The 15,307-nt window shown below is 38.5% G+C and overlaps 2 protein-coding genes across 12 annotated transcripts in view; one reads left to right on the top strand and one right to left on the bottom strand.

Annotated features, from left to right (window-relative positions):
• LOC109682429 (STE20-related kinase adapter protein beta) overlaps nt 1–1,281 on the bottom strand; it is a 34,335-nt gene extending 33,054 nt beyond the window's left edge. For all 8 annotated transcript variants that reach the window (XM_074071406.1, XM_074071405.1, XM_074071413.1 and 5 more), the window contains exon 1: nt 1,039–1,281. The gene's annotated coding sequence lies outside the window, so the exon portion shown is untranslated. The remainder of the gene's footprint in view (nt 1–1,038) is intronic.
• Nucleotides 655–15,307, top strand: part of Trak2 (trafficking kinesin protein 2) — a 69,888-nt gene continuing 55,235 nt past the window's right edge. For 2 of the 4 annotated variants that reach the window (XM_020157637.2, XM_074071396.1), the window contains exon 1: nt 1,369–1,611. The gene's annotated coding sequence lies outside the window, so the exon portion shown is untranslated. Of the gene's footprint in view, nt 817–1,368; nt 1,612–10,346; nt 10,452–13,819; nt 13,936–15,307 lie in introns of those variants that run through there. The other 2 variants (XM_074071395.1, XM_074071397.1) reach the window with 2 other exon arrangements.

Here is a 15,307-nt window from a genome sequence, read left to right as displayed (position 1 = left end):
TGGAGAGGTTTAATCTCAGAGGTTCTGCCTCAGATATACTCCACTATTAAGCGATAATTTTATAAGACACTTTGAGGTCAAGGCAGCAGCACCACCGGTCAAAGCAGTGGGGTGGGAGATTTGCTGTCAATGTTCTCCTGTGTGCGCTCTCTCACAGGTTGTGAATATAAATCTATTTTTTTTAAACCACACTTAAAAGACCTCTATTTCTAAGTGTATTCATGAGTACCTCATGTAGTCCCTTGCACATGTATCTAAAAAGTCAATTACAATAGAGCTTCATAAATAATTTACATCTGTTTCATAATAGAATGGTTTGCCTGAAGGCTTGAAACTTCAAAGGTCAACACTTGGGTTCTGAGTTAATTTAGGCATCCAACAGAGTCTACTGTTAGAAAGAATGAAAGAAAAAAAAACAAAAAACCTCCGATTTAACTCTCTTTGTTGAGCTTCAAAATTACCGTAATTTTCAAAGTGATCTTGGGAACCCATAAAACCTTAACGAAAACTACAGCGACGCACAGCTCGGTTGAATTTTCCAAACTTAGGATCGTGACTCATGCTTTCAACAAATATTTACAAAGGCGCCTAGTGTGTGCCAGGTACACACAAATCCTCATCAAGTACTGAAGAAAAAGCTATTTGACACAACAAACCCACGAGGAGGAAAACCCAATGCTAAATTTAAATTCGGGACAAAACGACGCTGAAGCGTTTAATTCTGTAAAACGTCCCCTCCAGTCCTGAGGGCAGATGGAGCGGGTGCCAGAGGGTGCCTTCTGTCGAAAGTCGCCAGACCGGTGACCGAGGCCAAAGGTGAGAGCCGGGGGACCCGGCACCTGGCACAGCCGAGCCCCGCAGGCCCTGCTGACCTCGCGCGGGGCAGACAGCGCGGGCGCAGGGGCCGCTCGCCGCGCGGGGCAGGGTCAGGTCAGGTCGGCCGGGCGGGCCTGGAGCTCGGGCTCGAGGTGGGGCAGCGAGTGCCGGCGCTAGGCTTCCCCGTCGTCTCCCACCAGCCCTACAGCTTCCCCTCGTTACCCTAGCGGCGACCACGGCCAGCGACTCCTCAAGCGCGGGACCCCGGCTCGCGGAGGGGGAAGGCGAGCGCGCTAGGCCCGCTCCCAGCGAGGGCCGCGGGGCGCAGCAGGGCGCCGCGCCCGTGACTGGGGCAGTTGGCTAGGTAACTCTGCCCCAGCCCCAGGCAGTCATCTCGGACGGGATTCGCCCCACCCCAGCATGAGACCAGGTTCGTGCCCCTGCTCCGCCTCTCGCCCCGAGCAGGGCAGAGAGGGGGCGGGGCCTTCGAGATGGAGGCGGGGCGCAAAGGAAACTACAGTTCCCGGCAGGTCGTGCGCTAGTGCAGTGGAGACTGCCGGGAGAGTAGGTCTCCTTTAAGCTTCCCCAATGGTGTGGGGGCTGTCGTTGACCCCGCGTCGCTGCGGATCCGAGGTCGCCGAGTGATGATGTTGTGAAGTTGCTCGCCGGTCCCTGCCACGCCCGAGTAGTTAGTAGTAGCGGCGGCAGCTCCGGCTGCTGCTCTCAGGCTGTCGCTGCTTTAGGGATTTCTCTGAGGGAGCGCGGGCAGAGAACGCAGGACGCCGGGCCATTCCTGTGAGTAACCTTTCCGCGCGCGACTCGAATTTGCCCTTGTCGACCTCCCCGGAAGGCAGAGGAGGCTCTCCGCTCCGTGCCCCTCGGCTCCTCGGAGGTCACTCGCGGACACCCGAGAGCTGGGTGCTCGCCGGGTCACCGTCGCGAGGAGGGAAGGGGTTGTTTCCCGGGCGTCGTTGCAGAGTGATGGGTGCTGGGCTCTGCGCCTCTGATGATTGGCACCTTCCCAGCCTCTGCCGGACAGCATCCATCTGGATCCCGGCTTTTAGGAGTAGCTTTAGTGTCTGGACATTAAATCTTAATCCTCGGTCACCATCTGTGATGTAAAGTGGAGGAGAGGGTATTGGAAAAGCCCTTTTTGTTTTGGGCTTTTCTTTGCAGTTGCGGTTGACTTTCGTTTGAAGCGTTAGTGATAGATATTAGCAGATTCCATTTTCAGTACCGGCATAAAAATAATCTCCCAAGGACAAAAAATTCTGGGTCACAGTAATAATGGTGAAGTCAGTTACTTGACCATGCACTTTTTACTTACACCCGCTATTTCTGCGTCCGAAAAATAGTAACTTTCTGTTGGAAATTCATCTAGCTGGAATGGATCTTAGCAACAAAATGAAGTCGACTCTTCTAGTTCTTGGTCTATCTTAGTAAATTTTTTCGTAACCTTCAAATCTTTGCTGTTGAATTGGAAGTCTGAGCTACAGTGATCTTCAAATAGCATGTTAATGGTGGTGACATGACACTTCAGAACAAATCGTGAAGGACATTTGGTGGTAAGGAAGGGCAGAGATGAAGAAGCCTTTTAAAACTAAGTAGTGTCCAACAAGTCTCAGGCATTTAGCAAGCCCATACTATATAAGAGAGTGTTTTGTAACCTTACAAATTTTTATTCAAATGATAGAAGGAAAAGATGAGAAAGAACCAACATTTGAGTGCTTGCAATCTGCCGGGTGCCCAGTACATACATAGCTTACTTAATCACTTTTAGCACACCTGTTGAACTTACCTGAGGCTCAAAGACTTTGCTTTTGTAGCAAGTGGAATTTTAAATCTAGATCTGCCTTGCTTTAAAGTTACACATCAGGTACCTTTTACCTACTTCCTAAATTACAGACCTTAAAATGTAGAATGGTTCAAAAGGATTTTTCAGCATTATTTCCTAATATTGGTGGCAATAAACCTTCAGTGTATATATATATATATATATATATAGAGAGAGAGAGAGAGAGAGAGAGAGAGAGAGAGAGAGAGAGAGAGAGAGTTAGTTAAGAACCTGTACTTTAGTGGTTTTGAACAAATTGTTCTCTCTGTCTGCAATTACCATCCCTCACAGAGCTGCTCATTAAGACGCTGAAAGCCTATTCCAAATCCATCTCATGTACTTAAGTAAAAAATGATAGGATTGGACTTTCACCACAAAGGTGCTTTCCAGTTCACAGGTTTTATGGTTCTACACTCGAATGTATGAGCCAAGAAGGATTATTCTCCACTGTAAATGGTTAACATCTATAGTCACAAAGACTAGAGAAACTTGTTTAAATACCAATATAAGGGGTGAGACAGATAATAGTATATTATTTCATTTTTATTTTCATATCATTTATATCATTTATACACTTTTGAACCTCTTCAGTTTTATGCCTTTATCTGGAAGGAGACTTGAAGCATTAAGGTAGTAGTCACATTTAAATGTTTTAGTAATGAAAGTGCGGTCATACTCTTCAGACATACAGTGTTCTTATAATAATAATAATAAGGGAAACATTTATATAATACTATGTGGTACAAACCCAGCTAAGTATTTTACTTATACTAATCCTCATGATAGAATCATGAGGTGTTTTTATAGATAGGCAACTAAAGAAATAAGATAGCAAACATACCCAAGTTCATTGAACTACTGAGTGAGTGGATGAACTAAGTGTCAAATCAAATGAGCAAATCTTTAACATATGAGTATTGATGGTATACCAACCCCTTAAAGGAAAGCTTTTGTTACAATTAAATCTTTTATCATTACAACTACCTTAGTTAGAATGCTTTCCCAACCACATAAAATAAGTAAACAGTGAGCCATAATTCAAACCCATACATCTCTTATTTCAAGGTCCATGTTCTTTACTTGCCATTCATCAGCTCTTTATTACATACTTTCTGTGGGCCACTGTGCTAAGTGCTGGGTGTATATGTAGTCTTCATTGTTACAGAATATAGACTGAGGAGGGAAAGAGAGAGTATGTTATCATGTTGAGCCATAACATAGCAGTGTATGGAGATACTAGGGGGGCACAGTATCAGACTAGAATGGGAAGGCTCAGGCCACTCAGAAAAGCAAATGGAAATTGGCCTGGGCAGAGAAAAGCAGTAAGAATTGTTATGAGCTGAATTCTATCCTCCTAAAATTCTTATTGTGGAAGCCCTAACTCTCATAACTATTTTTGAGCAGGACTTGAGGTAAAATAAAGCCATTAGGGTAGGTCCTAATCCAATCTGATAAGTGTCCTTATAAAAGGAGGAAATTTGGACACAAAAAGAGATGCTAGAAATACACCCACACAGAGAAAACACCATGCATGGTTGTATCAAAAAGACCAAGGAAGCAGACCTCAGGAGAAAATTGGACTTCCGGGCTACAGAACTGTGAGAAAGCAAATTTCTGTTATTTAAGCCACCTAGTCTGTGGTATTTTGTTATGGCAGCTCCAGCAAGCTAACAGGGGTATTGTAGGCAAAAGGAGTGACCATACAAAAAGCCTTTTCGATGTGACTAGGTGATTCAAGTTTCTTGATGAGAAGAGTTTTGAGAGATGAAGCTGGATACTAGGCGGGGGCAGATTAGAAAGATTTCAAGTGAGATCTGAGGGGGTTTAAACTTTATCCTAAGTGCGATGGAAGGAGGGGTTTGTAAAAGTGGGGAAACATTAAATTTGCATTTTAGAAAGACTATTTTGACAAAGGACTGATAACCAGAATATACAGGGAACTTAAAAAACTAAATTCTCCCAAAACTAATGAACCAATAAAGAAATGGGCACGTGAACTAAACAGAACTTTCTCAAAAGAAGAAATTCAAATGGCCAGAAAACACATGAAAAAATGCTCACCATCTCTAGCAATAAAGGAAATGCAAATTAAAACCATGCTAAGATTCCACCTCACCCCTGTTAGAATAGCCATCATCAGCAACACCACCAACAACAGGTGTTGGCGAGGATGCGGGGGGAAAAGGAACCCTCTTACACTGTTGGTGGGAATGTAGACTAGTACAACCACTCTGGAAAAAAATTTGGAGGCTACTTAAAAAGCTGGACATCGATCTACCATTTGATCCAGCAATACCACTCTTGGGGATATACCCAAAAGACTGTTACTCCAGAGGTACCTGCACATCCATGTTTATTGCGGCACTATTCACAATAGCCAAGTTATGGAAACAGCCAAGATGCCCCAGCACTGACGAATGGATTAAGAAAATGTGGTATCTATACACAATGGAATTTTATGCAGCCATGAAGAAGAACAAAATGTTATCATTCGCTGGTAAATGGATAGAATTGGAGAACATCATTCTGAGTGAGGTTAGCCTGGCTCAAAAAACCAAAAATCGTATGTTCTCCCTCATATGTGAACATTAGATCAAGGGCAAACACAACAAGGGGATTGGACTATGAGCACATGATAAAAGCGAGAGCACACAAGGGAGGGGTGAGGATAGGTAAGACACCTAAAAAACTAGCTAGCATTTGTTGCCCTTAACGCAGAGAAACTAAAGCAGATACCTTAAAGCAACTGAGGCCAATAGGAAAAGGGGAACAGGTACTAGAGAAAAGGTTAGATCAAAAAGAATTAACCTAGAAGGTAACACCCACGCACAGGAAATCAATGTGAGTCAATGCCCTATATAGCTATCCTTATCTCAACCAGCAAAAACCCTTGTTCCTTCCTATTATTGCTTATACTCTCTCTACAACAAAATTAGAAATAAGGGCAAAATAGTTTCTGCTGGGTATTGAGGGGGGGAGAGGGAGGGGGTGGAGTGGGTGGTAAGGGAGGGGGTGGGGGCGGGGGGAGAAATGAGCCAAGCCTTGTATGCACATATGAATAATAAAAGAAAAATGAAAAAAAAAATAAAATGAAGAAAGACTATTTTGAGCCTTGTGGCAAAAGGGATAAGAATGGAGGCAGGGAGATCAATTTAGGTAACTATTGCCCTAGGAAACTGAACTAAAGATTTTTCTCAAAATATTGAAATGTCAAACTAAAACTTTCATTGTTAATGTAAGATAGACTGTAAAAGGCATAGATAACCCTTAGGGCATACATAAGATTTAGAAAGAATTTGTATATAGCTATTTGTACCTAGATACTAGCTTTGCTTTTAACATTTTGCTTTTCCTATATAGGTTGTAAAGCTTTACACAACTGTCACGGAATATTTAGTATTTTCACCCCTAAAGAGTGATTTTATGTATCTAATGGACATTTTTATGAGTCATACACTGTTCTAAGCTCAATCTTCTGACAGCCTTGTGAAATACCTACTATTAATCTCCATTTTATACATCAGTATACAGAAACATAGGTTAAGTAACTTGCCCCAGGTCATCTAGCTAAAAAACAGCAGTTAAAAATTCAAACTCACACATTCTCTGTCTTTAGAGTCTGTGTTGTTAGCCTTATTGTTTGCTGTTGCCATATGATATTTAACATCTTCAACTACTTGTGAGGAAAGTGGGGAGGGTACAAAAATGAATTGAGTATATTTGCTGTAAAACATTGACAATATTATCAGAAGAGATGAGCAACTATAACGAAAAGTTTAAGTAAGTGGTTTAGAGAAAAGGGGGATGGTAGGCAGTGCTGACTTTGAGTTGGGGCTTCTGGGAAGGCTTCACTGAAAAAGTGTCATTTGAGCTAATGTGTGAAGAATGGTTAGAATTTGTATATGTAGAATTGGGAGAGGACATCAGAGGTAGAAAAAATATTGTGAATAGAGTTATAAGTTGAGAATTCCCTGGTGTGTCTAGGGAACTAGTAAATGCTTTGTTTAGGCTGGAATATATTGTGCGGTTAATGAAGGAAGTTGGAGAAGCCAGCTTTTTATGGGGGAGGGGACAGATGTCTCTGGAAGAAAACTCTCATGGTGTGAGGGACAAGGGAGATTGCTAGGTTTCCAAGCCCGAATGACTCTGGTGTGTGCCAGATGTAGTAATTTTTTAGGAGAGGAAAAATTTATCTAGTCCCAACTCACTAGTTAACAAGTCTTATTTTCATTATCTCACAAATCTATTATTTCTGTTCACCTGGTTTATGCCTTTATCATAGTAATTCACATGTAATGTGATAAAATTTCCTAATTATTTTTCTGTCTCTAATTTCTCTATTCATGAAATTTACCCTGTATTCTGCCTCTAGATTTATTTGTTTCAAATGCCACTTTCAATTAAGAAACATTTTTCCTGCAGGATCAAGTTCAGACTTCTTAATCTGAACTAATCAGATTTAAATCTCCAAATACCCTTCCAGTAATCCTTCCTCAATCTGTTACCAAACTGGCTTGCTTTTGGGCTTTTTTTTTTTAATCTTATCAGATACCCCCATTTTCACCCAAGTATTTCCATACTTAAGGAACCCACTAAAATCTGACATCCAGTGCAAAGCCAGGCCATTTCAGATAGAAAAGACCCCCCCCACCCACACACACACCCCTGCTAGCTACAGGATAGTTACGTTGTAATATCCATTAAGTATTTATTGTCTTATTTCTTAGATTTCATAGATCATTAGCTATTAGCTCTAATCTAGATCATGGAGATGGTTAGAGCTTTCCCCATTAGATCTTAGATTTCTTAGCTCTTTAACCTCCCTTTGGCCAGAGGCTGTTTTATCTTTTTTTTTTTTAGTATCTTTAGTTAATCAAAGGGCATTTATTGAGAGCTGTTCAGTAAAGCACTGATTAACTAGTTGTTAATTGAGGTAACTTCATTGAAATTTATTTTTATCGATAAGTGCTTAATAGGCAGTGTTCCTAGCTTTAGCACTGACTTACAGAACCTATAGAATATTCTGGTTAACTACCCTATGTTGTGATTTATTTATGCTAGAAAACGAGCATACAAAGTCTGCCAGTGGTATAGAGATGCAACTAATTCATTTTGTAAAGATCATTGAGATCCTTGAAGCTTTACCTATATTTAAGTATCTGTTAATGTTTGCCAAACTTTGAGTTCTTTCTAGAAAGTTCTCCTAAAAGTCACAAAAAGGAAGAAATTGTTAAAACAGGACCTAATTTACAAGTGTTACACCATATTGTGTAACAGTGGAGTCTATGAATTATGCAAGTTAATGGTGAAAGAATTCACCTACCCGTTTATTTAATAGTTCATCTGAGGGCTGGAGATGGAGCTTAGTGCAAAAATGTGGTCATAGTGAATTCTGAAAAGTACCAAATTTAAGAATCAAGAGGAAGGGACTAGGTGATCTAATGAGAGGTCTGAGAACAAGCATCTGGAGATGTAGACTCCAGGAAAGCCAAAGAAGGAAAACTGACATAGGGAGTCATCAGCATACTGAACCAGAAATGACATAACAACTGAGAAGGTCTGATTGGATTGGTTAGCAGGAACTATTGGTGGAGGAAAAGAGAGTGGTTTCAGGAAAAATCAGGTTGTGGTAAGGTTAAGGTATGGATGAGAGATGGGGAAATAAAAATTAGAATAAATCCTTTTTGGAGAAGCTCGATTGAGCTTCTCCTGAGAGTGCAATAGCTAGTGGGAAACCCAGTCTTGGGGAAAGGAGCTTTTTAATACTTTTATCTGGTTTTAATAAACTAAAAGATTTTGGCCAGGCCTGGTAGCAAATGCCCATAATCCCAGCACTTGGGAGGCTGAGGCAGAAAGAGCATGAGATCAAGGCCAGCCTCGGCTAAATATAGAGTTGGAGGCTAACTTGAGCTACATAGCAAGACCCAATCTTAAAAAAATCAAAACAAAAACAAAAAGGATTTTTGAGTAAATTAATAAGCCAGGGAAAATGGTAAAGCTAATGGAGAACAAGGATAACCAACCAAGCACGTTTTAGAGAGTAGCGACTGTTACATAAATTAACATTTCATTATTTTTAATGGTGTATGCACTCTATACATGGTAGAAAAATTTAAAAGTAAGTCCTCCCCCTCTTTCTGTTTCTAGCCACCCACCTCCTCTTCTGAGAGGATTACCAATTTATACCTGAACCAACAAGTGTACTACTGCCTAATTGAGAGTATGGTTGCACTTAGTTCTCAGAATTTGGAGAGAAAGGTAGCTATAGATTATGTGGATTTACTGGTGGGAAGAATAAAGAGAAATGGAAAACATGGAGTCAGAGGAGTTAGAGATGAGTGAGAAAGATGAAGTGCGGAGTTTTTTTCAGAAGATAGAGGACATTTGGGGGATCATGGAAGGCATGCCTGTGTTGTGAGGCTTGTGGTTGATGATTAAATTTGGGTGATGACTGAATTTGTTACAGCCCCATTGTACATGGTTTTCTAACTTTCAGGAGAACTTAACTGCTTCTTTATATTTCAAATGCAAGTCAGTTTTGAAAGTGGGCACAAGAATTCATCACTTACGCAAGTTAATAATGTTTGGGGGTCAAGCTTTCTGCTGTTACTACTTTTCACCATAGTCATGTGTGTACAGTGCTGGGGGTGGGGTTGAAGCCAGTTGTATGAATCAAAACAAAGGAAAGATTGTTGGCTAAGAAAGAGCACTCTGTCTGAAGGAAGAGAGGAGGAGGAGGAGCCTGGAGACCAGTGAAAATGTGTCTTAAAGTATGTTCCTAAAGTATATAATTTAACAACAAAAAAAATCTTTTCAATCCCTCTCATCTTTCTCAGCTAGTAGGAGGCTAACCCAATGAATTTGCTTTTGTTTTCTTTTTAGTCACAAAATTGAAAGACTACAAATGAAGCTTATATTAGCAGCTGTGAATTTTTTAAATGCTATTTTATGGCTTCTTATTTGATGTGGGGCTTATTTTAAATACATTCATAATCAGCTGCAGATGCTTAGTGGAGAACATAATCAGTCTAAGCAATGAGCCAAAGAAAGGTTTAGTTCATTTAGTAATTACAAGAAAAGTAAGTACTGTGTTATTGCTATAAAAATGATGGGCCAATCTAATACTGAGTTATTTTATTAGAGTTGCTTTTTTTGAAACAGGGTTTTTCTATGTAGCCCAGGCTGTCCTCAAACTCACACTATTCCTGTCTCAGCCTCCTGAGTGCTGGGATTATAGGCAGGAATCACTACACCTGGTTTATGTACTGATTTTCATAAAGCAATAAGTATTTTCTTTAGAATATTCAATTTTAGCTTTATTTTTCTTTTTAAGGCAGTTCATTTGGTTGTTGGACTGAAAATATGTTGATAATTTGTTCATTAAATTAGTTCTGTAATGCAGTGAATTAACATTTTAATCAGTGAGTTGATAGTTAGGCATCTGTTGCAATCTTCCTATGTGTCAGTTCCTATTTTAGGTTTTGGACATGCAAAAATAAGATACCTTTCTTCAAGTCTCTTATAGTATAGTAAGGAAAAAAATGAAAAGAAATGACAACATCTTCTGGGAAAATCCAAGAAATTGGATTGAAAATTCAATAAACACTAAGCAAAATCACAATGAGAAATTTTAAGATTTCCTAAATCCTTTTTTCTGTGTTGTAATCCACTCCATAATTCCTTGTATTAATTAAAGGTAAAATTCTCACAAAAGAAGAGAGGAGGAACTACACTTTTGGGGAGAGGCAGTAAAGAAAAGAATTGACTGTATTCATAGCCAGCCTAGGAAAAAGAACGCAAGGTAAGAAAAGCACTTGGTGACAGTGCCAAAGGTAGAGAAGAATGCCAGCTAAATCCCTGGTACAGGAGGAATGAAAGACAGGGGTACTTGGGAAACCAGCCAGAGGTAGAAAACAGGTCCTGGGGTTCAGTCTCAAGCAGATGCCTTATGGGTTCTCTGATAACCTGGTTATCTGGTTTCTCAGTCAAACAGCAGTGAGAAAGGGGAGAGGCATGCTGGCAAAGTGAAGTGTAATGGTTGATAGGTTTGCAGGGAGAGAGGAAACAAAATTAGAAGTGAACTTAAAATCTAAAAAAGAAATATATAGAGAGCAATTTGGGACCATTTAGTGTAGAGAGAACAAACTCTTTAAAAGCCTACAATCCTGGAGGATATCACATTATATTATATGCATATATTACATATATAGTAATACCTATTTATAAAATGACCCTGACTCATCAAAATATTTTCCCTCCATAGCTGCTTATTAAACTCATTGTCATGTCTTAATTTTAGGTGGGGAACATCTTATCATCAGTGTTTTTAAAATAAGAACACTATGGAACCCCCCCCCCAAAAAAAATGCATTAAAAATTGTTGGGTTTTGCCACAGTGCTATCAATTCCATCTCTAGGGAATGTTTGCAACTTCAGATGTATTTAATTGGTATAACCCTGAACATACTACACTTATAACTCTTATATAACTTATAACCCATGTAATTTTTTTTTCCGTAAATTGGGCTAAGCAAGCCTTCAATTCTCAAATGTTCTGAGTCTCATATTTCTCATCAAGTTCAGTTTTTTTCCTACTACATACTGCAACTACAGCTGATTCATTCACTTAATAGATATTTATTGAATATGTATCTGTTGGTTAAAGATAAGATATAGGTGGACATTATTGGAGTTAGTATTCATTTTGATCTATATTGCACTTACCACTTTTAGTAGCTTAAAACAAATAACAGAATTATTTCCAATTTATGGTAATGGTATGTATTACTTTTTGATATTGTAGAATAACCCACAGAGACAGAATCATGCTAGGGGTGGCAATGCATATCTTTAATCACAGCATTCAGAAGGCAGAGGCAGAGGGATTTAAAACTCAAGGCTAACCTGGGCTAAATAGCAAGGTCAAGACCAGTCAGAAATGCATAGTAAGTCCTTGTCTTAGAAAAAAAACTAAGAAAAAAATAAAGGCAGAATCATACTCAGATTTGGAATCGTCTCATTAAAGAGGTGAATGATTCATGTAATAACACACACAAGTCACTGTGCCTCATAAAAACATCCAACTTTTACAACTAATAACCCTTTTTTTTTTCTTTTTTTTTTTTAGGGAGGATACTGGGGTTTGAACTCAGGGCCTCACACTTGCTAGGCAGGCGCTCTACAACTTGAGCCACTCTATCAGCCCTAGATAACCCATTTTTAAAAGAAAATATAAACTACTTAAGAACAAACTGAGGGTTTTGTTTTTTTCTTCTTCTTTGTTTAGCAATTAGTATGCATTTTTAATAGAAATAGGCAAGATGGAGATGAATGGCACATCCAAGTCGTTCATCAGACAATTCTCTTCTCTCTGCTGACCAGGTCCATTTCTAGTGATCTCCACAAGGTCTCTAAAACCATCTGACCCTGTCCTGGACAGTTCAGTGTGCTATGTGTCACAAAGGCATGGTCACAGTATTGCCAGACAGTTCCACTGAACATCATTTTCAAAGTCTTGTTCAGTCCAGATAGAGGCCCCACTTTCAGGGAACATCTCATCCATAGCCAACTTCATCTCAGGCCCAAGGTGCTGTCATGATATCTGGTTTTTTTCTTGCTTCACTAACAAGTTAGTATCACCACCTGCTTTTGAAGCAGATGAGATTACCAAGAAAAGAAGAAGACCCATGAGAGAATCCTGAAAAGTTGAGGATACTAGCTATTAGAGGCAGATGGAAGAAAAGAGTTCCTGAATTTCCTCAGCCACCTAGTTACTGTATCCTTCAAGCTTAGAATCCAGTTGTCTTCTGAGTTGCATAGGCAATAACCATGTCTCAAAAAATTATCTATTCTTATTTCATGAATTTCATTGGCAAACCAAAATCATCATTACATATGAATTCTCATCCACATAGTAACCTCGTCTTAAAATCCTTGGAATGGTAGTGATAACTGATTTTGAAAAATGAGCTTTATAATATTATATGGTGTATTATATTATTGGAAGGCTTCTTGCCTAGTAGAATTACATTAAAATAGTTACATATCTTAGATATGTAGGTAATGGTAGAATTACATGTGTTTATAAATATGTTTATAACAAACATTTCTCCATCCTGATCATCATCCACCTTGTTTTAAGTTACACCCTGTTCCTGGTTATTCAAGATTGCATATCTTGGTGCTAGTGATAACTTTGTTTATAATATGTGCAGAGCCATATTGCCCATAGTTTGCTTTTGGCACCTATTATATGTGAACTTCTGCTTCTGAAAGCATTAAGCACTATAACTTTTAAGTAACCAAAGGATTTGGGATTATTTTAAGATACCAAAAGCAATTTATATTTTATTGTTAGAGGGGACAAAGTAAGATAAGAATACAGACTTTCTTCTTCTTGCTGTCTTTAAAATTTGTGTATTCCTTACTACTATGTTGAAAGTTCTGTTTCACAGGATCTTCTTAGTTGTTTGATTTAAAAGTAATTCCTGAAAAGCAGATTATATAGTAATATACTTAATTTTGGTAGCACAAGTATATCTATTTTTAATTATACTTAACACATAAATAATGCTTGCTATGTATTATATACTATTATATACATTTTATAAATATTAACTCATTTAATGTACTAACAATCTTATAGGGTAAGTACTGTTTTTGTCCTCAGCTGTAAATGAGGAAACTGAAGCACAGAGGGATTAAGTTAACCAAGTGTAGATTTCTCAGTTTTAATATTACTAATTAGGGAATATGAAGAACTAATGAAAATCATTGAAAATAAGTGAGTTATATAGTACATGCTATTTTAATTACAAAAAGATACTATTTAACTTTTCTGAATTTTAACTTTTAAATATCAATGTGTAACTCATTGTAAGATCAAATGAGAAACAAATGTGCTGACATGTTTAACATTTACAGTATTAAGAATTTTAAAACAAAATCCAAAGGTAGTAATAACCTTTATTTATTAGATACTCCATTTGGTACTCCAGTACACTTGATATGTGAATTTTCTGGATGGGTAAAGTTTAATATTCAAGAACCATAAAATATTATCTTTTAATGTTTTTGTTATCCCAGACTTCTTAAAGAGTAGGTATTAGGGTGATTTAACATTTTCCCCAAGACGTGTCATTTCGATAACTCTCATTATATTTTAAACAGGATATAGATGTGAAATATGAAATAGGATGGCTTCTGATAAAGATCACACCTTACTTTCTTGAAAAAATCCATAACATACTTTTGCTTTGGGGTTATTTGCCTAATTCTTGCAAGAGGTAAGTATGGAATCTGCAACTAAGGTTATATAATGTGCTACTCTTCTATAAAATTAATTATTGATTCACAAGTGGTTCCTTTCCTACAAAGCCTTCTTCTTGTTGCTCCTTAGACCTTTGTGCAGTATTCAGCACCAACTAATTTGATGAATCACAATAGTCATCTATTTTCTTCTCATGCCATTTGTTGGGTAAAGTACAGAGGAACAGTATCCCTTTCTACTTTAATGGTGGATTGGATTACTTCAAAAACATAAATGCATTATCTTTTGCTAAAAGGTATCAGGCCAGACCTCTTCAAGCTTTCTTTAATATTTGACTTGGACTAAATGCCAACCAACACTTTATATCTTTAAATGTGTAGGGCAGGAAGCCCCGTCTTTGCATTATGGATTAACTTTCTTAAATCTTTCAAAATGTAAACTCTTCTGTTTAAAACTTATAGCTTATGAACTTTATGGTTAGTGATAAAATATGCTCCACAGCGAGGGAATCAGTATTGCTGGTCATTTTCAACACAGTCACTATTATATGTTTGTTATATATGTGTAAGGTTGTAGGGTATTCTATAAATATTACAAATCTCATTTGTCCCTGAAAGCAATACTAATTATAGACTCATGGACATAAAAGTAACAATAGCATAAAAATTTTTTAATTGCTTGAATTATCACTGGACAATAAAAATGATTATGAAGGACAGTACCATGTTGTGTGAAACAAGATGTACCTGTGAAGTTGACAGTTGACCAGAGGTGAAGAAATATGACATGTGACTATCTGAAATGTTTTTGGCAAAGGATCATTGTTAAAGTGGAATGTCTGCCTAGTAAAAGGTTAATTCAAGGGAAGGTTAGGAGTTCTAGTGCTTAAAGGCTAAGCATAGTGATGCAGGTGATTCTATAGAAACTTATCAGAAACCACAGATGTCACCCTGGGTTCAAGGCCTTCTCTTATCAACAGGTGAAGTTCTGGTGTGGATTCCTTAGCTGCCGTAGGTTACCTCCCTTCTGTTGGTGGAGACTGTGGCACGGAGGGATTGCCTGCCTCAGCAATTATTCATCAGAAATGAAAAACGCCCAAAATATATCGTATAAGAGGAAATGCTGACCCCATAAGCCTAAATGTCAATCAGGGTTTTAGATGTTTAGACTGATAGATTTAACAGCCTTTTGGACCCCAATCTGTTTGCAAGGAGAGCTGCTTCCATATATTTCCTGTTCTGAAAACCCTGATAATCATTAATTGAATGGCAATAAAGAAAAACAAAGCAGGGTAAATTCTGATAGAATAGCTGTTATTCTGTGCAATTGCTGATAAAATAACTGAATGTAGCCAGTGTTACTTTCTGTATGTAGCCTTTATGTAGCTG

Source organism: Castor canadensis, chromosome 4 (assembly GCF_047511655.1).
Source record: "Castor canadensis chromosome 4, mCasCan1.hap1v2, whole genome shotgun sequence".
NCBI lineage: Eukaryota > Metazoa > Chordata > Mammalia > Rodentia > Castoridae > Castor > Castor canadensis.
This window is presented reverse-complemented; position numbering and strand designations above follow the sequence as displayed.